This window comes from Chiloscyllium plagiosum, unplaced genomic scaffold (assembly GCF_037043375.1).
Source record: "Chiloscyllium plagiosum isolate Xiang-an unplaced genomic scaffold, Cpla_swu_hap1 HiC_scaffold_21, whole genome shotgun sequence".
NCBI classification, from domain to species: Eukaryota; Metazoa; Chordata; class Chondrichthyes; order Orectolobiformes; family Hemiscylliidae; genus Chiloscyllium; species Chiloscyllium plagiosum.
The window spans coordinates 24,757,158-24,784,135 of record NW_028270159.1 but is presented as its reverse complement, the minus strand read 5'-3'; the positions used below and the strand labels follow the sequence as shown (position 1 = coordinate 24,784,135).

General features: G+C 40.2%; 1 protein-coding gene across 3 annotated transcripts in view; it reads right to left on the bottom strand.

Annotated features, from left to right (window-relative positions):
* scai (suppressor of cancer cell invasion) overlaps positions 1-17,574 on the bottom strand; it is a 199,361-nt gene extending 181,787 nt beyond the window's left edge. The window contains exon 1 of one of the 3 annotated variants that reach the window (XM_087998426.1): positions 17,287-17,574. The gene's annotated coding sequence lies outside the window, so the exon portion shown is untranslated. The remainder of the gene's footprint in view (positions 1-17,286) is intronic. The other 2 variants (XM_087998425.1, XM_087998427.1) reach the window with 2 other exon arrangements.
* Between the last annotated feature and the right edge of the window lie 9,404 nt (positions 17,575-26,978).

The window sequence follows — 26,978 nt, the reverse complement described above, 5'->3', positions numbered from 1 at the left end:
CACTCCAGGGCCAATATGTCTTTCCTGAGGTATGGGTCCCAAAATTGCTCATAATACTCTCCATGTCGACCAGAGCCTTATAAAGCTTTGGAAGTACATCCCTGCTTTTATATTCTAGTCCAAGATGAATGCCAACATTTTATTTGCCTTCTTAACGAGTTATTGAATCAACCAGCAAGTTTACCTTAAGAGAAACCTGGACTAAAAACTCCCAAGTCCCTTTGCACTTGAGATTTCCGAATTTTCTCCCCAATCAGAAAATAGTGTATGCTTCTTTTCTTCCTACCAAAGTGCACTTTCTTACGTTGTAGTTCATCTTTGGAGGAGCATCTGCAAAGGTATCATCTGCAAAGTTAGCCAGAATGCCTTCAGTTCCTTCATCTAGATCATTAATGCACAAAGTAGAATGTTGTGGTCTCAATACTGACTCTTGTGGAACACCAATAGTCACCAGCTTCCATCTTGAATAGGACCCTTTTATCCCCAGTCTCTGCCTTCTGCCAGACAGCCAAGCTTCCTTCCATGCTAGTATCTTGCCTCGAACATCATGGGTCCTTATCTGACTCAGCAATCTCCTATGCAGCACCTTACCAAAGGTCTTCTGAAAGTCCAGATGACATCCATTGGCTCTCTTTTGTCTAACCTGCTCATTACCTCCTCAAACGAGTTTTAATAGATTTGTCAGGCATGACCTCCCCTCGATGAAATCATGCTGACTTTGCCCTATTTTGCCATGCACTGCCAAGTATTCATTAATCTCATCCTTTACAATGGACTCCAAAATCATACCAATGACTGAGGTCAGGCTAATGAGCTTATAATTTCCCTTCTTTAGCCTTGTTCCCTTCTTAAACAGGTGGCTAATTCAGCAATTTTCCAGTTTTCTGGCACCCTCGCCGACTCCAATGAGACCTGAAAGATAATTACCAAAGCTCCATTAGCTCTTCAGTTATCTCCTTCAGAACTCTAATGTGTAGCCCATCTGGTTGAGCCAATTTATCCACTTTCAGACATTTCAGTTTTCCTAGCGCCGTCTCCTTGGTAATGGCCACTGTACTCATCTCTGCCCCTTGATTTTCTTGAGGTTTTGGGATATTACTCACATCTTCACCATGAAGACTGATGCAAAGTACATATTAAGATCCGCAGCCATTTCTTTGTTACCCATTACTACTTCTCCAGCATCATTTTCCAATCATCCAATGTCCAATTCTGCCCTTTAACTAAAAAAAACTCTTGCAATCTTTACTGATATTACAGACGAGCTTACCCTCATATTTAATCCGTTCCCTCCTTATTTTTTTGTTGCTCTCTGCTGGACTTTGTAAGCTTCCCAATCTTCTGGCTTCTCACTGTCCTTCACACCTTATATGTTTTCTCTTTTGCTTTTGTGCAACTCCTGATTTCCCTGGTGAGCCATAGTTGCTCCATCCTCCCTTTAGTATGTTTCTTTTTCCAAAGGATGAAATATTGAGGAATTTGCATTAGCAACAGTATGCGATGGATGGCAGTTATAGGTAGCGTTGGGGGGTCTCCGATATAGTCACATAGTTGGGTTAACTCCAGGAAAGGTAAGAAAGGTAGGCACCTAGTGCAGGTGTATTCTGTGGCTATACCCATTTCAAACAAGTATGTTGTTTTGGAAAATGTAGGGGGTGATGGATTCTCAGGGGAATGTAGCATGAATAGCCAAGTTTCTGGTATTGAGACTGGCTCGAATGCAATGAGGGGTATGTCAGGTTCCAAGAGATCAATTCTGTTAGGGGACTCTCTAGTCCGAGGTATAGACAGACACTTCTGTAGCCAGCAGCGAAAAATCAGAATGGTGTGTTGCTTCCCTGATGCCAGGATCAAGGATGTCTCAGAGAGGGTGTAGAATGTTCTCAAGAAGGGGATGGGCCAGCAAGAGGTCATTGTCCACATTGGAACCAACGACATAGGAAGGGAAAAGGTTGAGATTCTGAAGGGACATTACAGAGTGTTAGGCAAGAATTTTTTAAAAAAAGGAGGTCCTCGTGAGTAGTAATATCTGGATTACTCCTAGTGCTACGACCTAGTGAGAGCAGGAATAGGAGGATAGAGCAGATGAATGCATGGCTGAGGAGCTGGTGTATGGGAGAAGGATTCACATTTTTGGATCATTGGAATCTCTTTTGGGGTAGAAGTGACCTGTACAAGAAGGACTAATATACTGGCAGGGAAATTTGCTTGAACTGCTTGTGAGGATTTAAACTAGTAAGGTGGAGGGGGGGGGTACCCAGGGAGGTGGTGAGGAAAGAGATCGATCTGAGACGGGTACAGTTGAGAATAGAAACGAGTCAAACAGTCAGCGCAGGCAGGAACAAGTAGGACTAATAAATTAAACTGCATTTATTTCAATGCAAGGGGCCTAACGGGGAAGGCAGATGAACTCAGGGCATGGTTAGGCACATGGAACTGGGATATCATAGCAATTAAAGAAACATGGCTCAAGGATGGGCAGTACTGGCAGGTTAATGTTCCAGGATACAAATGCTACAGGAAGGATAGAAAGAGAGGCAAGAGAGGAGGGGGAGTGGCATTTTTGATAAGGGATAGCATTACAGCTGTGCTGAGGGAGGATATTCTCGGAAATACATCCAAAGAAGTTGGGTGGAACGGAGAAATAAGAAAGGGATGATCACCTTATTGGGATTGTTCTATAGATCCCCTAATAGTCAGAGGGAAATTGAAAAACAAACTTGTAAGGAGATCTCAGCCATCTGTAAGAATAATAGGGTGGTTATGGTAGGGGATTTTAACTTTCCAAACATCAACTGGGACTACCCATAGTGTCAAGGGTTTAGATGGAGAGGAATTTGATAAGTGTGTACAAGAACATTTTATGATTCAGTATGTGGATGTTCCTACTACAGAATCTACAAAACCTGACCTACTCTTGGGAAATAAGGCAGGGCAGGTGACTGAGGTGTCAGTGGGGGAGCACTTTGGGGCCAGCGACCATAATTCTATTAGATTTAAAATAATGATGGAAAAGGATAGACCAGATCTAAAAGTTGAAGTTTTAAATTGGAGAAAGGCCAATTCTAATGGTATTAGGGAAGAACTTTTGAAAGCTGATTAGAGGCAGATGTTTGCAGGTAAAGGGACGGCTGGAAAATGGGAAACCTTCAGAAATGAGATAACAAGAATCCAGAGAAAGTATATTCCTGTTCGTGGGAAAGGAAAAGCTAGTAGGTATAGGGAATGCTGGATGACTAAAGAAATTGAGGGTTTGTTTAAGAAAAAAGAAGAAAGCATATCTAAGGTATAGACAGGATAGATTGAGTGAATCCTCAGAAGAGTCTAAAGGCAGTAGGAGTATACTTAAGGGGGAAATCAGGCAGGCAAAAAAGGGGACATGAAATTGCTTTGGCAAATAGGGTTAAGGAGAATCCAAAGGGTTTTTATAAATACATTATGGACAAAAGGATAACTAGGGAAAGAATAGGGCCCCCCAAAGATCAGCAAGGCAGCTTTTGTGTGGAGCTGCAGAAAATGGGAGAGATACTAAATGAGTATTTTGTATCAGTATTTACTATGGAAAAGGATATAGAAGATATAGAAAGCAGTGAAATAGATGGTGACACCTTGCAAAATTGCTGGATGTCTTGAAACCAGGACCTGATCAGGTGTACCCTAGAACTCTGTGGGAAGCTAGAGAAGTGATCGCTGGGCCTCTTGCTGAGATATTTGTATCATCGATAGTCACAGGTGAGGTGCCAGAAGACTGGAAGTGCCACTGTTTAAGAAGGGTGGTAAGGACAAGCCAGGGAACTATAGACCAATGAGCCTGACGTCGGTGGTGGGCAAGCTATTGGAGGGAATCCTGAGGGACAGAATGTACATGTATTTGGAAAGGCAAGGTCTGATTAGGGATAGTCAACATGGCTTTGTGCGCGGGAAATCATGTCTCACAAACTTGATTGAGTTTTTTTGAAGAAGTCACAAAGAGGATTGATGAGGGCAGAGGGGTAGATGTGATCTATATGGACTTCAGTAAGGCGTTCAACAAGGTTCCCTTTGGGAGACTGGTTAGCAAGGTTAGATCTCACGGAATAAAGCAAGAACTAGAGATGGAAATGTGTTGCTGGAAAAATGCAGCAGGTCAGGCAGCATCTAGGGAACAGGAGAATCGACGTTTCGGGCATTAGCCCTTCTTCAGGAATTGCAGAGGAGATGACCTGAGGGGTGCAGTGAGAGAGGGACTCACTGAAACCTTTGTAGAGGGAGAAAGAGAGCTTCTTCAAGGAAGGCATCCTTGTAAAAGGATTCGCAGTAGGTTGAAATCTTTGAGGAGAAAGTGAGGTCTGCAGATGCTGGAGATCAGAGATGGAAATGTGTTGCTGGAAAAACGCAGCAGGTCAGGCAGCATCTAGGGAACAGGAGAATCAACGTTTCGGGCATTAGCCCTTCTTCAGGAATGCCCGAAACGTCGATTCTCCTGTTCCCTAGATGCTGCCTGACCTGCTGCGTTTTTCCAGCAACACATTTCCATCTCTGATCTCCAGCATCTGCAGACCTCACTTTCTCCTTAAAGCAAGAACTAGCCATTTGTATACAGAACTGGCTCAAAGGTAGAGGACAGAGAGTGGTGGTGGAGGGTTGTTTTTCAGACTGAAGGCCTGTGACCAGTGGGGTGCCACAAGGATCGGTGCTGGGTCCTCTACTTTTTGTCATTTACATAAATGATTTGAATGCGAGCATAAGAGGTGCACTTCGTAAGTTTGCAGATGACACCAAAATTGGAGTATAGTGGATAGCAAAGAGGGTTACCTCAGATGACAACAGGATCTTGATCAGATGGGCCAATGGGCTGAGAAGTGGCAGATGGAGTTTAATTCAGATAAATGCGAGGTGCTGCATTTTGGGAAAGCAAATCTTAGCAGGATTTATACGCTTAATGGTAAGGTCCTCGGGAGTGTTGCTGAACAAAGAGACCTTGGAGTGCAGGTTCATAGCTCCTTGGAAGTGGAGTCACAGGCAAATAGGATAGTGAAGGCGGCATTTGGTATGCTTTCCTTTATTGGTCAGAGTATTAAGCACAGGAATTGGGAGGTCATGTTGCGGCTGTACAGGACATTGGTTAGGCCACTGTTGGAATATTGCATGCAATTCTGGTCTTCTTCCTATCGGAAAGATATTGTGAAACTTGAAAGGGTTCAGAAAAGATTTACAAGGGTGTTGCCAGGGTTGGAGGATTTGAGCTATAGAGAGAGGCTGAACAGGCTAGGGCTATTTTCCCTGGAGCGTCAGAGGCTGAGGGGTGACCTCAGACGTTTACAAAATTATGAGGGGCATGGATAGGATAAATAGACAAAGTCTTTTCCCTGGGGTGGGGGCAAGTCCAGAACTAGAGGGCTTAGGTTTAGGGTGAGAGGGGAAAGATATAAAAGAGACCCAAGGGGCAACTTTTTCACTCAGAGGGTGGTATGTGTATGGAATGAGCTGCCAGAGGAAGTGATGGAGGCTGGTACAATTGCAACATTTAAAAAGGCATTTGGATGGGTATATGAATAGGAACGGTTTCCAGGGATACGGGCCGGGTGCTGGCAGGTGGGTCTAGATTGGGTTGGGATATCTGGTCAGCATGGATTGGTCGGACCAATCTATGACTCTCAAAATGCTCCCAGAAACTCCTGCCATTGCTGTTTCATTGTCCTTCCTGCTAGGTTCCTCTCCCAGTCAATTCTACCTCGCTTCTGCCTCATACCTGTGATTTTATTCAACTGAGATATTGTTACATCTTCCACCTTCTCCCTCTTAAACTGCAGAGTAAATTCTATCATATTATGGTCACTGTCTCCTCAGAGTTCCTCTACCTTAAGCTCCCTTATCAAGTCTGCCTCATTGCACAAGACTAAAATTCAGAATTGCCTGTTCCCTAGTGAGCTCTAAAAACTCTAAAAAGACATCTCATAGACATTCCACAAATTCCTTTTTGTGTGATCCACTACCAAACTGGCTTTCCTCATCCCCCTGCATATTGAAATCCCCTTTAACTGCAACCTTGCCTTTCTGACATGCCCTTTCTATCTCGGTGTATCTAATGCCCCAAATCCTGACTACTGCAGAAAACATCCATTATTGAATTCTTACCTTTGCGGTTCCTCAACTATACTCACATAGATTCTACATTATCTGACCCTACATCGTTTATTGCTATTGATTTAAATTTTACCTTTTATTAACAAGCTAACCCCACCCCCTCTGCCCATCTGCCAATCTTTTTGATAGGCTGTACATCTTTGGATATTTAGCTCCTCATCCTGATTCCTTGTAGCCACATCTGTGATGCCCACCACATCATATGTGCCAATTTCAATCTGCACCACAAGCTCATTTGCCTTATTTTGTGTACTGCGTGTACAGATAAAACTCCATCAGTCTTGTATTGACCAACCCACTTCTCATTGTTTATCCAGTGTATTTGAAGTTTGATTTTGAACACTTTCCAAACACTGTCCTGTTTCATGTGAAAACTTTAGTAACCTCTCCTGAGTTCTCCTTTCTTTTTGAATTTTTCAATGCACTCCCACAAGTATTAACCTGCAGCTTTGCTTCCCATTCATGGACTTTTACCCTTCCCCCCCCCCCCCCCCCCCCCCACCCCCCTACACTTCCTAGTTAACAGTCCTGATGACTACCCGATTTACCATTTTCTCAAGAACACTGGTCCCAGCTCAGTTCAGTTGGAGACCATCCCAACGGTACAGATCCCTCTTCCAATATTAATGCTAGTGCCCCATGAAGAGAAACCCCTCTTTCCCACACCACTCTTTTAGCCACGTGTTTACTTCTTATGTGTCTATGCCAAATTGCACATGGCTCAGGCACTAATCTGGAGATTATAACCCTTGAGACCTGCTCTTTAATTGGATTCCTACCTCTTGATAATCCTCTTTCCAATTCTTGCCTATGTTGTTTGTCCCAACGTGGACCATGACAACTGGATCCTCCCCCTCCAGTATTCTTTCAAACTGGTGAGAGATGTCCCACACCCTGGCACCGGGCAGACAACATACCATGCAGGACTCTTGATCCATTTTACAAAGGGTAATATCGATTCCCCTAATTATAGAATCCCCTACAACTACCACTTGTCTTTTTACTCCCCCACTTGAATGGGCCCCTGTACCACGGTGTCATGGTCAGCTGGCTCATCCTCCCTGCAGCTCTGTTACTCATCCACAGATGAAGAGGTTGAGAACGAGAATTCCTCGCAGTAACCTCAGCTGGGGTGGGATTTGAACCGATGCTGTTGGTATCACTCTAAACTGCAAACCAGCTGCCCAATGAAGTGAACTTTCCTTCCTTTTCCCCATAACCTTAAATTATTTCAGCCTTAAAATATTTATAAAGGACTTTATCCCTACAGCTCTGTGGCAAAGAGTTCCAAAGACACTCAGCTCTCAAGAGAAGAAACTCCTCCCATCTCAGCCTTAAATGGGCACTCTCTTTATTCTGAGACTATGCCCTCTGATCCTGGACTCTCCCATGATGGGAAGCATCTTCTTAGCATTTATCCTGTTCAGCTCATTGAGAATCCTATATATTTCAATTAGATAATCTTTCATTCTTCTAAACTCCAGAGTCCAAACTAGCTTAACTTTTGCTCATTAGACAATCACTCCCTATTGGGTGAATCTTCTCTGAAATGCCTCCAATGAAATAATATTTTTTTATTTAATGAGGTGACCAAAACTGCTCCCAGTACTCCAGCTATGGCCTTACCAGCAACTCATACAATTGTACTAAGATGTCTCTACTTCAACTTCTTGAAATAAAGACTAACATTCCATTAGCATTCCTGGTTACCTGCTAACCGGTGTGCTAGCTTTCCGTATTTCATGCAATAAGAAGCCCCAAGCTTTATACTGCAGCTTTCTGCAGTTTTTCTCTTATGAAACACTGTCCTTTTGTTCTTCCAAAATGAACAACTTCACATTTTCTCACATAATATTTCGTTTCCCTATTTACTTAACCTATAATTATCTCTCTGTAAACTGTTTGTATCCCTCTCACAACCTGCCAACATATCAACAAATGTGCATGCCAGATACTCACTTTTACCATATTTTGCTATTTACAGTACCTATATCAGAGGAAAGATTACACTGCTGGATTCATGCTTTTAGAACATATCACTAGGAAATAGCATAAAACTATTCATACTTTCTTACTAAAAAAAGTAAGGCGGGAATTGAACCTGGGTCTCCGGCGTTGTGAGGCAGCAATGCTAACCACTGTGCCACCGTGCCGCCCAAAAGATCACCATGCCTCAGGCAAGAAGCAAGGTTGGGAAGGTGGGATCTTCATGGTAACTGAAACCATTATGGGAACCACAGCCTCTTGACCAATACTACCAAATCTGTTGATTAGCAGCACTTCCTACTTTGAAACTTTTTTTTTTAAAAGCATGGCTAATTTACACAAAAAATAATTTAGAAAGCAAAATATCAATTACATGGCTAAAGTATTGGCGTGTATAATTCAAAAGCATTTCAAAGAGGGAAGAATAAAAGTTAAAAAAAAAACCTAAATGTTATTGTTACAGCATTGTTTCACTAATAGCAGCTTCAGGTTCTCGTAGGATGAATTCAAGATTGTCTGGTTGATTCCAGTAGAAATTTACCTTCATTATGGAATTTGATTACAACTATCATTCAACATCCTTCAATGTCTGCTGAAGGAAAACATGCTAAGCGAAGATCTCCTTCCCATAAGAAAATGCGTATAAAAATTAAATCAATCAGTCAGAACCATAATGGATCCCATTATGTGAAAAACCTATCTTGAATCTAACTAGGCCAAACTCCTCTCCCAAGCTCGCTGTTTCCCTCTCCCAAACATTTCCTGTTCTTCCATTCATTCACTCACTCACTTCAAGGATTTGGACAAAAGTCATGGTGACAGTTTGTTTTAAAACAAAAATCAATATATGCAGTAACTGCACTAAAACAAAAATATGCTAATAGAATGCTATGAATAGGGGATAACTGTATTACATCATGTACAGCCACCAGGATACATGAATACCAACTAGCCACAAAAGACATGACCCACTCTCACTAGTATCCTTACTTACTGATGAGGAAGGACACTACTTCGACTGGGACATACATCCATCCTAGGACAAGCCAAACAAAGAAATGCATGAGAATTCCTAGAAGCATAACATTCCAACCGGAACTCTTATCAACAAACACATTGAGTTCGACCCCATCTTCTCAGGGGTGGTAAAGGAACCGGAAGTGACTTCACCACAGGAAATAACATCACCACAGGAAATGACATCACCAACCCAAACATATAAATAGAAAGCAGGAATTTTCAGCAGTGCTTCGCCTGAGGCCCACCGAAGATGTTACCTAGTAGGGTAACGAAACGTCTGGAAGTGAACCTCCAAGCTCAGCCAGCAAATCTACATCCAAAACCTCAACCTGAGCTACAAATCTTCTCAAAACTCACTAAGATCATGTACAGGTTATCTGCATCAATAGAGCTTCCATATCAGCATGTAAGCCAAACAGCTTACTGTCTGATGGAACACGGCAACACAAATTTAGCTCTACACACTTTGGTAACTGAATATATAGGCACAAAATGCATATTTTTTAAAATCTTGAGCTTTTACATAGAAAATAGTAAATTTAAATCATATTAGAATTTACTGTTGTGACAATTATTTTACAAAAATCGTCTATTCAATCTTCATTTGATTTGTTTAAAGTTTTGATTTCTCTTTATTGCTCAAAAGGTGAGGCCTCTTGCTATAAATTCCACCCATCATCCATTGCCCAATGTCCATCTGTGACCCTGGTCAGTAAACAACTGCAAGACTTTTCACCCAACACAAACACATTCTGGAACAGCAACACTTGTAGATTCATCTGTTACATTTTATCAACCCTTAAGGTACCAATCCTAATTAGGTACTAATCTCTAAAGATTAGTCTAGAGATGTACAGCATGGAAACAGACCCTTTGGTCCAATTCGTCCACACTGACCAGATATACCAACCCAATCTCATCCTATTTGCCAGCTCTTGGCCCATATCTTTCTAAATCCTTCCTATTCATATAACCATTCAAATGCCTGTTAAATGTTGTAATTGTACTAGCCTCCATGACTTCCTCTGGCAGCTCATTCCATACACGAAACGCCCTCTGCGTGAAAAAGTTGCCCCTTAGATCCCTTTTATGTCTTTCCCCTCTCACCCTAAACCTATACCCTCTAGTTCCGGACTCCCCGATCCCAGGGAAAAGACTTTGTCTATTTATCCTATCCATGCCCCTCATGATTTTATAAATCTCTATAAAGGTCACCCCTCAGCCTCCGACGCCCCAGGGAAAACAGCCCCAACCTGTTCAGCCTCTCCCTATAGCTCAAATCCTCCAACCCTGGCAACATCTTTGTAAATCTTTTCTGAACCCTTTCAAGTTTCACAACATTGTTCCTATAGAAGGGAGACCAGAATTGCATGCAATATTCCAAAACTGGTCTAACCAATATTCTGTACAGCTACAACATGACCTCCCAACTCCTACACACAATGCTCTGTCCAATAAAGGAAAGCATTGAAAACACTTTCCTCACTATCCTTTTTACTCAACTTTCAAGAAACTATGAACCTGCACTCCAAGGTCAGCAACACTCCCCAAGACTTGACTATTAAGTGTATACGTCCTGCTCTGATTTGCCTTTCCAAAATGCAGCAACTCACATTTATCTAAATTAAACTCCATCTGACATTGTTGTGAGGTGTTGAAATGTAACAAAGACTGAGATTCTACTGAATTTTTGAACAAGAGTATATCACAAATTAAAAATATACTTCCACTGTAAAGAACATTAAAGAATAGCTGTGCAGATTAATTTGCTATCTTAATGGCCAATTAATTTTAAACATATTTGTAGAAAGATCTCTTGAAAATAAATCCTAATTCGAAGTTTGTGTCTAAAGTTATGCAGAGGGAGGGTAAAATTGTAAAACGCAATTCTATTTACATTAGAAGAAACAAAGTACAGTAAAACAAAACAGGAACCATTTAAACAGGTAACTCAAAATCTGGGGTAAAGAAGAATCAAATGCACAATGTCATGATTATTTATTCTTTCCTTACAATGTTGCTCGTATTTGTTTCCCTCATACCTTTAACATTAGCTTTTAAGCATCAAGATAAACAGTGTCCACATTCCCTACGGTCAATCAAGAACCAGATGGAGGTCACACATTCCTTAGACATCAAACATTGATGTAACATTAATTCAGCTTTCCAATACCACCATGATATGTTAAGCTCATTCTTTCAATGCAAACAACAATACAATCTGCTTTACCATGAGGCAAGTGTAAAACAAAAACAAAATTTCATTGTTTTGTTTGGTTCGGAGTAATTCCCAACACAAAAAAGTTAAACTAACATACGAGTTACTTGTGTCAAAATGTTAACTAATCTGTTGGAATGTTACTGAAATTTATTTTTCAGTATTCTTAAATTCTCTTTGTTTATTAATCAATTTCAAAGCTCCATGGACAATTTGTAGATAAAACTAAAATGCACACTAAAATTACCCACACCACATTCAAAACTAAAATACACAATATATTGGCTCACTTAATTCTCTATAAAAAGACACTATTCAAAAAGGGCCACAACACACTGCAGCACACCAGAACTGCAAAAAGAGGAAGAGGAACACCTATACAAGGTATTCGCCAAAAACGGATATCCTCGCAATTTCATCAACAGATGCCTAAGGGAAAGACAACGGAACGAGGACATGCCGCAACCCAAAGGACTAGCCACACTACCATACATCAAGAACATCTCTGAACGGACAGCCAGACTACTGCGACCACTAGGACTCATAACAGCACACAAACCAACAGCCACACTCAGACAACAACTCACCAGAACGAAGGACCCGATACCCAGCATGAGCAAAACTAATGTAGCGTACAAAATCCCATGCAAGGACTGCACAAAACACTATATAGGACAAACAGGAAGACAGCTAACGATCCGGATCCACGAACATCAACTAGCCACGAAACGACACGACCAGCTATCCCTAGTAGCCACACACGCAGACGACAAGCAACATGAATTCGACTGGGACAACACTACCATTATAGGGCAAGCCAAACAAAGAGCAGCCAGGGAATTCCTAGAAGCGTGGCACTCATCCACAAACTCCATCAACAAACACATCGACCTGGACCCAATATACCGGCCACTACAGCGGACAACTGAAACTGACAACCGGAAGCGGCAGGGACAGGCCACTATAAATGCCGGAGGAAACACCACAGAAGCGCTTCACAGGAGGCTCCCAAGCACTGAGGATGTCACCTAGACAGGGGACGAAATGTTTGCAACAAAAGCTTCCAGCTCGGCGAACAGAACCACAGCATCAATATAGATAATTTTAAAATCATAAAATGTGACAGAAATATTCTAAACGTGATTATTGTTTACACTCAATTCCACTATTCATTCTTGCATACTAGTTCTGTTTTCATCCACCTTCCTGATGATTAGTTGTGGCTGGCTTAGTCCAATCCTGTTCCATGATTTACCATTAAAATATACAAGAAACACCCAAACTACTTGCCCTTCAACTTTTACTTCCTTCAACTGAATAAGAGCCTTTCATTTGTGTAATTCTTGCAATTACATGTTCATTAGTGACTGGGAACTTTGTATAAAAGACAATGCATACTTCCCAACTAATGCACCCAATTAGGCTTTTTGAACTTCTGCCTTATACAAAACATTCCTTCCTGACCCATTCTGTCTCAGAAAGATTACAGATCATGGTAAATTACAGTACCCAAGAGTTCTCTCACCTAAATGGTAGTCTACTTGACCACTGAAATCACCACAGTTCAGACCCATCTAAAATCAGCATGAACAGTTCCCATATAGCAATGAGAACTGGAACTTAGACTGAATTTCACAGGGGATGAATATTGTCCACTATCAAGTGAGTCAATAAAAGAAAGATATGTATTTAAGATAAATTGCTCAATAGCCAGGATGGAGAATGTAAGACTTCTTTTTAAAAAGATTGTGCGATCTGGATTGCACAGCCTGAAAAGGATAATGGAAGCAAATTCAATTATTCTTTCAAATATGTAAGGTATAGACAGGATAGATAGAGAGAATCCTTAGAAGAGTCTAAAGGCAGTAGGAGTATACTAAAGAGGGAAATCGGGAGGGCAAAAAAGGGACATGAAATAGCTTTGGCAAATAGAATTAAGGAGAATCCAAAGGGTTTTTACAAATACATTAAGGACAAAAGGGTAACTAGGGAAGAGTATAGGGCCGCCCAAAGATCAGCAAGGCGACCTTTGTGTGGAGCTGCAGAAAATTGGGGAAGATACTAAACGAGTATTTTGCATCAGTATTTACTGCGGAAAAGGATATTGAAGATATAGAAAGTAGCGAAATAGATGGTGACATCTTGCAAAATGTCCATATTACAGAGGAGGAAATGCTGGATGTCTTGAAACGCATAAAAGGTGGATAACTCCCCAGGATCTGATCAGGTGTACCCTAGAACTCTGTGGGAAGCTAGAGAAGTGATTGCTGGGCCTCTTGCTGAGATATTTGTATCATCGATAGTAACAGGTGAGGTGCCGGGAGACTGGAGGTTGGCTAATGTGTTGCCACTCTTTAAGAAGGGTAGTAAGGACAAGCCAGGGAACTACAGACCAGTGAGCTTGACGTCGGTGATGGGCAAGTTGTTGGAGGGAATCCTGAGGGACAGGATGTACATGTATTTGGAAAGGCAAGGACTGATTAGAGATAGTCAACATGGCTTTGTGCATGAGAAATCGTGTCTCACAAACTTGATTGAGTTTTTTGAAGAAGTAACAAAGAGGATTGATGAGGGCAGAGCAGTAGATGTGACCTATATGGACTTCAGTAAGGCATTCGACAAGGTTCCCCATGGGAGACTGATTAGCAAGGTTAGATCTCATGGAATACAGGGAGAACTAGCCATGTGGATACAAAACAGGCTCAAAGGTAGAAGACAGAAGGTGGTGGTGGAGGGTTGTTTTTTTCAGACTAGAGACCTGTGACCAGTGGAGTGTCACAAGGATTGGTGCTAGGTCCTCTATTTTTTGTCATTTACATAAATGATTTGGATGCGAGCATAAGAGGTGCACTTAGTAAGTTTGCAGATGACACCAAAATTGGAGGTGCAGTGGACAGCAAAGAGGGTTACCTCAGATTACAACAGGATCTTGATCAGATGGGCCAATGGACTGAGAAGTGGCAGATGGAGTTTAATTCAGATAAATGCAAGATGCAGCATTTTGGGAAAGCAAATCTTAGCAGGATTTATACACTTAATGGTAAGGTCCTAGGGAGTGTTGATGAACAAAGAGACCTTGGAGTGTAGGTTCATAGCTTCTTGAAAGTGGAGTCACAGGAAGATAGGACAGTGAAGAAGGCGTTTGGTATGCTTTCCTTTATTGGTCAGAGTATGGAGTACAGGAGTTGGGAGGTCATGTTGCAGCTGTACAAGACATTGGTTATGCCACTGTTGGAATATTGTGAGCAATTCTGGTCTCCTTCCTATCAGAAAGATGTTGCGAAGCTTGAAAAGGGTTCAGAAAAGATTTACAAGGGTGTTGCCAGGGTTGGAGGATTTGAGCTATAGGGAGAGGTTGAACAGGCTGGGGCTGTTTTCCCTGGAGCGTCGCAGGCTGAGTGGTAACCTTATAGAGGTTTACAAAATTATGAAGGGCATGGGTAGGATAAATAGACCAAGTCTTTTCCCTGGAATCGGGGAGTCCAGAACTAGAGGGCATAGGTTTAGGGTGAGAGGGGAAAGATATAAAAGAGGGTGGTACATATATGGAATGAGCTGCCAGAGGAAGTGGTGGAGGCTGGTACAATTGCAACATTTAAGAGGCATTTGGATGGGTATATGAATAGGAAGGGTTTGGAGGGATATGGGCCGGGTGCTGGCAGGTGGGACTAGATTGGGTTGATATACCTGGTCAGCATGGACGGGTTGGACCGAAGGGTCTGTCTCCATGCTGTACATTTCTATGACTCTTATGAAATCAGACCTGGAAATGCATGTGAAATGGAAAAGGAAACCAAAGGCTGTGGAGAAAAAGAGTTGAATAGCTCTTAAAGCACAATAATCCATATTTCTTCACTCTAAAGTTCTGTTACACAAGGCAAAAATATAGCCATTATTGAATTGATACCAAGTACTTCATTAAGCGTGATTTGTGTGTTAAAAAAGTTGCATTTATAGTGTCTTCTGTGATCACAGGACATCTCAAAGTGCTTTACAGCTAAACTTCTTTTGAAGTAAGTGTTATAATGTGGAAAATGTATCATCAGCATATAATCATCAAGCAGAAACTGTGTATTATATGTCCAAAATCACCTTGCAATTAATCAAAATTTTGTGAATCACTGTCACTGCTGTCATGCAACGAAACAGAAAAGCCATTTACAATGTCACACAAACAGATTATAATAACCTGACAACTTGTTTGTGATGTAACTTGAGGAATAAGTATTCCGCGACATGAGGGATGAACACCTCCTCCAAAAATACCCATAGTAGTTGTATTTTATGTACATTTGAGTACAAAGACAGGATTTCAATTTAATCTCATCCAAAGCATGGTACCTCCCAGAGTTCAGCCCTACTTAGTTCGGCAGTGGAAATAACATCACATTTCTCCACAACTCTCCAAAGACACTACCAGACCTGCCGAGTTTCTCCCGCACTCTGCATTTGTTTCAGATTTTCATCATCCACAGCAATTTGCCTTGTCTCAAATGTCAACTTTTGCTTTTGCAATGGGACTTTAACTCACAATATTGTGCACTGGAGACAATGTTGCCAACTGAGTCATAGCTGAACTCATTATAGAGGCTCATGAGAAGTTATCCCTATTATTTTCTAAAACTGAAAATGCTAATAAATTATTGTAAACTAGAGAACAGGACATAAATTCTCAGCAATTTTGCTGTTTTTCCTTGCAGTCTAATAGCAAATAACTTACCACAGGGTCTTCAAAGGAAATCCTGTATCCTTCTCATATCACTTCACAGGTCTACATCTCTCTCTAACCACAGACAATTAATTACATTTCTCCCAACAGCAGTTGGTCGTTGAGGGAAAGAGAATATACGTAAACAACTGGTATTTCCATTATACATTTGACACAGTAAAACATTCCAAAGCACTTCACAAAAATAATTATCAAAATCTGGAAGAGCCACAGGAGGTGTGAGGACCAGTGACCAAAAGCATGGTCAGAGGTAGGCTTTAAAATGAGAATCTTCTTGGAAAGTGATGCAGAGAAAAAAGTGGTAACATTGTGTCATCTGTGTCTCTCCACACCACATCCCTCCCTCCCCCAGGTCATAAATTCAAGACACTCTAGAGACATGCACAAATATTCTAAAACCTGTTATTAACTCCCAAATGAGCAATCCTACGGTTCATCTATGTACTGAGGTAGCGGGAGTACTATGACAGTACTTGAAGATGCCCTCGCCTGGTGCCCATTATGAAACTTCAACCAAGACCAACATACATGTCTTTTATCACCCGTGGGACTTCGTAATGCAGAAATTAGCTGCTGCATTTCACTGCATTACAGCAGTGATGATAACTCTAAAAAACAACTGGCTACAAAACGCTTTGAAAGCTTCGATGTGAGAAAAGTAATATACAAATGCAATACTTTTCCTGACAATTATAATATCCAACACTCTTAAGATGTCTCTCGACAACATGCAAACACTTTGTGAATACCTCAATCGCCAGTCTTTTTAATGGGTCACAAAGAAAAAAGGGTGCCTCAAACAATCCCAAATTGTGATTCGTCTCTTTTGTCGCAGGCGAACGATCTGCCCAATAGTGGTTGTTATGGATAAACAGAAAATTGCTGGAGCATTTCGATGCCAACATCCCACACAACCGACCTCAGCATCCCCTCCCCCCACCTCTTTTGTTATAGATTGAACTTTCAGTCAATTTGTTCTATGAGGTATCGGGACATTTAGATTAGACATTCTAAACACAAAAATGCAGTGGGATAACTACAGGTCAAGAAGCGGCGGTTATATCCTGGTCTAGAAGCTGCTTTGATGAAGGTGCTTCTTGCACAGAGGTAGCACAACATGTCCACCTGCTGTCAGCCCATGGAAGCTCGTACCCCCAATCACATCTGTGCCAAATCTCCGCCCCGCCGCCACCATCCTCCGTCTTACCTGTTCGGACTCCCCTCTTGTTTCAATCCTCTGGGAGGCACGGCCTAAAGGTGGCCAGGTTTTGAAAGCAAGAAGCTTCTCGAGCCGATAGCCGACGCGGGATCCTCACTCAGACCGACCACTCTCGTTCTGACGCAATGAAGCCGCTCGGTGCTACTCCTGCTTTTCTTTGATCTTACCCACCCCTCTTTACCTCACAGCCGTCTACTCTGCCCCAATCCTCGCTGCCATCAGCCGCCGCACCTGAGACCAACTGTCACCGACTAAGACACGGCCCCCAACGTCTTTTACTACGCGCGCCTCACACTAACATCGAGGCGCCGCGCCGGGCCCCGCCTCCTACCTTGGTCAGTGCCACAGCCATTGGCCGTGGTCCCGCAGCAAGCCCCGCCCACTCAACGACAGCCTTCTCCTCCATTGGACTCTCCCAGGTTCAGTTATGTGATCTCACAGTGGGGTGGGCAGGGCCGAGGCGCATCAAGTTTGGTTGCTTCTGGTTTTCGGCTGTGGTGCGGGACGGTTGGGAACCTTCAGCCAATCGGCGGCGGCTGGCAGTGTAGGACTGCCAGTTTCGTTTCTGTGTCGTTCATAAAATGTTAAAATAGGCTCCTAGTTATTTATTACCCTCACGATGTTTTACATTGCATAAGTGCATTGAAGGATCGGTACCAAATTTTATGCTTTCTCCCATTCGAAAACTGGAATTGCTATATAACGAGCTCAGAAAGTAATTGTATCCATCGTCATGGATGAATGAACAACTTCCCTTTGCTCCCCCCCCCCTCCCCCGGCCAAGTCTACACCAAAGCTGAAATACCCTTTTCTCTTCAACACCACACCACAGTTCTTAGCGTAAAAAGAACTGGCACGTTTCCAAGTTTCCATTTTCCCAATAAAAAAGGGAAAGACAAAATTCCGGTCACATTCACAAGGATCTTGGTCCTTCCATTTATGTCCGCAATGTCTGAACCGTTCACAATCTCACTTCAGGATTAAGAGGTCGGGAATCTAAATTTCAGTCCTCAGATTTGAGAACGTCTGGGCTAACACATCAGTTCATTGTTCAGCCGGTGCTACTACCAATTGTGCTATCTTTTGGATGAGATATTAAAATGCGTTTTCAGGTAAAATCTCCAACGTCAGAAAGTGACGACTGCAGATGCTGGAGATCAGAGTGGAGAGCACGGTGCTGGAAAAGCACAGCAGGTCAGGCAGCATCCGAGGGGCAGGAGAATCGACGTTCCGGGCATATTCATCAGGGCTTCCTCGACACAAGATCCAACAGCACTGCTGCAGAAGCAAGGGTAAGATACCCGGCATACTGGCCAACATTTATCTCGCAATTATTGAGCGGATTATCCAGTGATCATTCACTCCATTTGTTTTCTTTCTCTTTGGATTGTTTCTACTCTGTGTATTCTAAAATGAGATCCTTATCAGATGAATATTTCATCTATCATAATTGTACATTATCAGTAGATGTTAGAAAATATTATTAAAGATGTTTTAAATGGACATTTAGAAAAAGCTCAGCGTGATGAGGCAAAAGCAATATGGTTTTGTGAAAGAAAATGTTATTTAACCATTTTATTGTAGTCTTTGAAAAAGTAACATGTACTGTTAATTAAAGGGAAACAGTGGATCGACTGTATTTAGATTTCCAGAAGGCATTTGATGTAATGCCACAATAAAGGTTATTGTGCAAAATTAAATAGCTAGTAAAGCTATATTCTTATTACTCCAAACATGCTGCTCAAAGAAATTGTCCTGAAAATGTCAATATGAACTTGTCATGTCAGCTTCATTTGCACATCTGATTTTTCCAGGGTGAGGTCCTGGAGACTGGGGCTATTTTCTCTCGACTGGTAACCTTGCAGAGGTTTATGAAATCATGAGGGGCACGAATCAAGTAAATAGACAAGATTTTTTTACCATGGTGGGGGAGTCCAAAACTAGAGAGCATAGGTTTAAGGGGAGAGGGGAAAGTTTTAAAAGGAACCTAAGGGGCAACGTTTTCACACAGAGGGTGGTGTGTATATGGAATGAGCTGCCAGAGGAAGTGGTGGAGGCTGGTACAATTACATTTGGAGGAAGCAAGGACTGCAGATGCTGGAGATTAGAGTCAAAAGTGTGGCACTAGAAAAGCACAGCAGGTCAGGCAGCATCCGTGGAGCAGGAGAGTCAACGTGTTAAGCATAAGCTCTTTATCAGCATTCCTGATAAAGAGCTTATGCTCGAAACATCAACTTTCCTGCTGTGCTTTCCCAATTACAACATTTAAAAGGCATCTGGATGGGTGTGTGAATAGGGAGCATTTAGAGGGATATAGGGCAAATGCCAGCAAATGGGAGTAGATTAATTTCGGATATCTGATTGGCATGGACAAGTTGGACCAAAGCGTCTATTTCAATGCTGTACAGCTCTATGACTCTGTATGTTAATTTAAATCCTATGATTATCACCATATCATTGTGACAAGTTCACAGTAATTCATCAGTTATATTCCATGCCACTATGTGGTTACTATTAGAGGATTTATACACCACTCCCACAATGACTTCTTGCCTTTAACATTTCTCATCTCCAGCCAAACCACTCCAATATCCTCAGTTTCCTGAACTTCAAATCATCCCTATTATGTTCAGAGCACTTTTATAGTTCTTCCTTAACTATCACACACCTTTCAGTATTTAGGTCCTTAATCTATGTCATGTTGCAGTCACATTTCTATTTGTGCTATTAGTTTACGTTTTGGTTTGAATGCTATAAACATTCAGGTACAGAATCTTTAGATTTATCCTTTTATAATTTTTTGAACCTCCTGTGTTATGTTGATTTATTCATAGATTTGTCCTCTGTATCCCTTCCTGTGGTATTCTGTTTAATATTTCCCATGTTAATACCTTGCTTCCATTCTTTGACCATGTCTTCTCAAACACGATACCTTGCCTCCGCTATTTTGTTTAAAATCTTCTCAACTTCTCTCGTTATGTAAGAAACGCAGCAACCACTTTACACATAGTAAGCTCCACAAACAGCAATGAGATCAAAGCCAGATAATCAGGTTTAATTCTGTTAATTGAGAGAAAAGAGCGTTGCTGGACCAAGGAGATGATATTATCATCAAAAGTGTGAGATCACTAATTTGAGCACAGATGTTATGATCCCAGCTATTATTGTTCCTGGAGTTTAGCTTTATAAATCATAATTTGTTTTTATTTCATAAGGTGATCTTTCACTGAAACACAGGCATGCAATGCTGTAAGTTTAATTGTCACAATAAAAAGGTTGTGTCAAAGAAATGAAAATAAGAGTGAGCAATTTGAAAGATTTTAAAACCCAGAGTAAAATGCAATCCTATCTATCCCAACACCATCACTCTATAGTATTCAAACACCAGTGAAAGTTTGTCTCTTTATCACTTCTACAGGTTTAACTTAACAGTTTGTTTTCCCAGTCTTGAAAGTTTGATAGCCCTTTATCTTGATTAGTCACATAACATAGCTTATACACAATTATTTGCTTCAAATAATTCCTAGGAGTTTTTTCTATGGTTTTTCTCTGGGTTGCTCCCAGCACAGCCAACAATTCTAAAATATAGACTATCTAATAGACTATATCACAATCCTCTTTGTGAGAGCTGCTAATTTGCTGCAGTTTTCTCTGGATTATAAATGTTCGCTCCTCAAAGTATTTCATTGGCTGCAAACTGCTTTTAGCTGTCCCGAGTTAGTAAAATATCTATTTAAATAAATAAAAGGAATTGCATGTAAGTGTCAAAATGCATATAAATTTCCTTTATAAAAAAAGGGGAAGATTTTGAACATTACTCCATAAAGAACAGCTCACCAGTAAATCATAGTAATAAAATAAAATTCAAATGGATTAGAGCCTATCAGAGACAAATTAATCTGCACAGGCCTTAGACAGTTAATAACTCGTTGAGGACTAGGATGAACTTACTGAATAGTTTTTTTTACTTTGATGGTTATTTACCTATTCTTCTCCAATATGGCTTGTACTAAATTTTACACACAGAAAACTCAAATCTTAAACAGACGTGTTGAAAACAAACCTTTGCTGGTAAATTTCATTCAAAATCAATGAATAATGTGTAGGGAAGAAAAACGATATCAATTAAAACTAATGGAATCATGCATCTATTTACATTGCTTAGAGTTATAACATTGCACAGCCAGTCTTTTACATTAGGAACACCAGTATCACATTTTCAATTGTGCATCATTTATTGTGTGTGTGATTCATATTTTATTTTTGTCGTGTCCTCAGAGACAATTTACCAACGATTCACTATAGTTGAGGAGCACATTACTCATCCTCATCAAATAAAATATAACATTTTGCATGGGTGACTACAACTGATGACTGTAAATTCACCATAGTTCTACCAGACCATAAGGCTGGGCTCTCATTAGAGAGAAATGACTTGTGGTGATTTAACCTGAAGATCAACATGCCTCAAGCAAAAAGAGAGAAGTTGAGAAAAAGAGTTGAACTGAATCCATACTGTTGGCATCATACTGCAAACCATCCATCCAGCTAAATGAACTAACCAATCCCCTTTTTTATAACAAACAACAGTACACAACAACAATAACCTATAGAAATACAATTTTTTTGACATACTTAATAGAAGTAAAGAATAACTACATTTAGAATGAAGATGTACTGTGCATTTAGTGCATGGATAATTAGAAAACAACAAACTAATTGAACTAAACACAGATGACAGAAGAGTGCAAGGTTACAAAAGCGAGGGGGGGGGGGAGATGATGAGGAAGAGAGTGGGAAGGGCAGATTGGGGATTAGAAGGAAGTGGGAAGGGGAAATTAAATATGGAGAGATGAGAAGAGTTGGAGAACAGTTAGGATAAATTGAATGTGGTGACAAAGGGGTGAGGGAGTGCACGAGAAAGAGAGAATGGAAAATATATAAAGGTTGAGGCAAGAGTTGGAGAAGGGAAGAGTCAAATGGAGACTAAATGGTAAGTGGCCTGAGAAAGGTTGGGGAGAGAACCAGCTTGGGGAGCAGGTAAGAGATACTTTGAACAAACAAAGGAGCAAAAATGGAACATATGAGGAGGAACTTGGCCCAACAGAGATGAGGATTGTGGCTCCATTTGTCTCCATAGGTAGTGGGGGAGTGGGAGTGGGAGTGAGAGTGAGAGCTAATTGCGATTTGGGGTCTTTCTGATTACCTGCAATACCCAAGTTTGTTGGATTTTCTGTTCCATTTCATCTTGAGTGCCATGGGGATGATATTGATCATCAGTGTCAGAAAGGGAATTCATAATAATGTAAATTTCTAGTTGTGGAGTGAAGTTTGTAGAGTTGATATTTTGTCTAAACATTATTAGATTAAAAAAAAGTCCAGTTAACAGTCGAGATTAACATCTGTAAAAGGTAATTGAACCCAACAACCAAGCCACTTCAAGTTAGGTCATCACCTCTGTTCAGAAGTTAATTTGATCAGAAATTATCCATTTTTTCCAAATGTTTTTTAGACCTATTAAAGCAGTCAATTTTGCAGACTGAAGGAGAAGGTATCTCACATAATCACCAATAATAAAACCATTAAAATTGAATTGTTTTAGGCCTTAACAGATATGGCAACTTCCTGACTAGTGTATTCAATAAGCACTTTCGCAATATTTTTGATCTTGGTGCACAAAATTGATTTTGAAATCTCAGAAAAGGGTGTGAAAGTTGAGATTTTACTTCAGGATTATAAATCCATACTTCAGTGATCTATTTCCATGTGGAGGTAATGATGAAAGGTTTTGCACAACTAAAGGTGAGTATACTTGGTAAACATTCTTCAATTATCTGAAGTAGCAAAAATTGCCTATGTGGCTAAATCAGTGTGCATATTTGGATGGCAAAAAAAAAACATTTCTTGAACTGCAATGGTAGACTCATGACTAAAGGTAAGGCAATATGGAGTTCAGGACCAGTCACAAAATGAATGGAAAGGTGGTTTGAGAAATGAAAATAAAGGATCAGAATAAAAGCCAGGTTATTTGATACGCACCTGGTGGGAAGTGGTGTACTTCAAGGATCGGTTTTGGAATGATTTCCAATTTACATAAAAGTTTTCAACTTGAGAATCAGCAGAACAAAATTTGCAGATTGGTCAAAATGGCATCTATGGCTCAGAGCAGGATGAGTGAAAATTCAGGATAACTATCAAAAAAAAAGTACAAACTTACAGAATAGGTATAGTTAGCAAATAAATTTGTTAGGGTGAGGCTCATGTGGAATATAAACACCAGCATAACTTGTTGGACTGAATAGCTTATTTCCATTATGAATATCTACAATGCAAACAAGTCCTGTTCATAAAATATAGACTCTTATGAGGCAGTTGCAAATGTAACAATATTCTCACTACTATATTTAATAAATTATTAACTATGGCTAAATTTTAAAATGTTTTTATTCGAAGTGAAACATGCTATACATCACAATAGTTCATAAACTGCATAAAACACTTATTAAAACAAAGCTATGAATCTTGCACTATCAAATTTCGAGATCATAGGAATGCTATAAACAGCATACACTTTGAAGAGAAGTGAAAAAGGACTTTTATTTCTCAGGCATGTGGGTATTTACTTATTAGCTTTTGCAGAGTAACTGAATTATAATATCTAGTTTTCATACTAGATTTCTATATCCCATTTTATCTTAGAATATTTTTTGAATGAAAATACTATAAATCCACATCTTAAATGGAATATTCAATGTAGGCTGAAATGCACTGGAGGTGGATGGAATTATTCACTATATGGGTGAATATATTCACTATACACAACACAGCTTCATCCGTTAATGCCCATGACTAATAATTTTTCCACAACATGCAATTATGGTCTGAAGTAGACTATAAAATCACTACTTTTAAAGTCTAAACTAAATTTAATATTTGAGATCAATTAAGTTGGTTATCCAAATGCAGTTTATGGAAAGGTATATTTACAATGCTATATAACATTTAAAACAAAAAAGGACCATCACAAAAGGTGCTGAACAAGAGGGAAAAGTGAAATAAATAAAAGTTAAGGAATGAGATGAGAAACTTGGAAGGATTCAGAATGGATTGCCATTTCAGAAGAAAGCATTATTATGGTGATGAGTCAGCCATCGATACGGGAGCAAAGTAGCCAAGAGTAGTCTCTAGTGTTAAGAGGAGTTGGCGTTATATTTGCGCAGAATGGCTAGAGGATACTGCTGGTAAATTATGAGGATGTCACAGAGAGAAGATGAAAAAAGTAAAAGTGAATGGCAGTATTTGGAATGAATTGCAATTTGAACCACCATTTGGAAAATCACTGGTGTAGCTGATAAAGGTTTGGATTGATGTTTCAGTAGAAAAGTAAAATAGGGATGCATGGAATGGGGTTAGAGTACCCCAGTTAAGGATAAACTAGATTTTATAAAGGTTCAGTATGATTACTTCAACATGCCTATTTATAATGGCCACGATCTCCCAAGCTTAACAATATCACATACTCGTCCCGTCATCTACAACAGTTTGCACATTTCAAAACTTCCTTTGCTCTTGCAATGCGTTTAGAATTGATGTTTCAATTTACATAGCCTTAACTTGATCTTCAAAAGAAACTTTACATTTCTCTGCATTAAATTTAACAGGTCACATTAATTTTTTTTCTATTCATTCAGGGAATGCAGATGTCACTGGTTGGGCAAGAACTTAATGTTCATTCCTACTTGCTCTTGAGAAGGTAGTGGCGAGCTGTAGTCAATGTGCTGTAGGCAGACCTATAGCACCAAACTCACAAGCCTATGCCTTCCTGAAGTCTGTCACTCTCCACAGTTCACCATGCTTCCATTTTGTGTAATCTGCAAATTTTAAAAACAATTTCCCATACACATTTAGTTTAGGCTATTAACACACTGAGTAAAACTTAGTAGTCCCAATATTAACATATACCTTTCTGTAGACCACAAAAAAAATTCACAACTATTTTTTCTATCACAACTAATTTGTTTTCAATATTGAGATTTTAATCCGTAGGCTTGAATTTTGCTGACAAATATGTACTTCCAAAATATCTCAGAAAATAACATGTTCTTCATATCAACTGCAATATCCTCATCAACCCTATAGGTTTATCTCATGAACTCGATTCTTTTTCTTGAAAATATTATTTATATGTATCAAATCATGCTGGTTTTCCTTATTCAAACGTTTGTTCTTTCCTGCCAGGTTGAGAGTATTGAAACATTCAAGAGATTAGACCAGGGAAACACCACAGTTTGTGTTACAAAGGCACAATAAATATTTGAGAGAGATTCTATGGGTTAAGTATGCAACTGCTTGGGTAGGTAAAGTCATCATAATCCTACTAGGTAATGTCTACTCTCTCATTTGAGAGGGCTGACTGGTGGTGATTTAACCTGAGTATCACCACGCCTCAAACAGGAACAGAGGTTAAGAAGAGTCCTACAATGGCAACCTCAGCTGTTGAACTCAAGCTATTGGCATCACTCTGAATTACAAACCAGCCATCTGGCCAAGTGAACGAACTCCACCTCCTGAATAGAAAGATGTTCATAAAAGCATCTTTGCCGCAACTACCAATTCTCAGAAGTACTCTGTGCAAACCAAGTTCTCTAATAGGAGCTCAAAATTGTAGAAATGCCTATCAAATAAAGAATCGTTTCATACCTTAAGAAATATAATGATTTAATTCTGTAGTCAGGGAGAAGCCTCATCTCTGTTGTAGTATGGACTTTACTATCTATCTTGATAAAAATAAAAGTCACCTTCAGTTTTGTCGTAACAAGTTACGAATGCACACAATTAAAATGGTTATGGGAACAACAATTGGATTTGTAGATCTTTAACCATTTTGCACTGTATTTGATTTGCACAATTAGTTTTTTTTAAGAAAAGTTACTTGTAGTCAACTCAAATGATTTACAGTGTTACATAATTGAACTCATGGTTACTATAGAAAATTACAAATATAACAGTTACCCAAAGAAATGAAGTTAAAACTCTTTTGTTTCCTAGAACTATCATATCTATATCAAGATTAGATTAACATGGTGCCGAATCTATCTTTCTATCCATGGTTTTGGTATAACATATTCAAAAGTAGACTGGGGACAGCATACTTGGCTAAAAGGTCCAGACATAGGTATCATATCTTTTAATTTAGCAAGTCTTTTTTGGGAAGATTTATTTCTCCCTCACTTTTCCCACCCTGCTCCCCACTCTACCCACCAAGGTTTCTCACTTCTGTTGGGTTATACTCTATGACTATAGCTTCCTGGTCATGCAGCTCTTTAACATCTCGAACATTCCTTTTAGGTCAGGCTTGTCAAAAACTGTTATGCTTCTGAGAGAAGAATCATAGCAGAGCCTACTCCAGCTTCCCACCACCCACTGCAGATTTGCAAATAAATTAGGTTGGGAAAACAATCAATGGCAAAAGTGAGGACTGCAAATGCTATAGAGTCAGAATCAAAAAAAGTGTGGAGCTGGAAAAGCACAGCAGGTCACGCAGCATCCTAGGAGCAGAAGAGTCGAAGTTTTGGGCATAAGCTTCTCATCAGAAACATTCCTGACAAAGGGCTTATGCCATAAACATTGAGTCCCTTGCTCCTCGGATGCTACCTGACCAGCTGTGGTTTTTTGGTGCC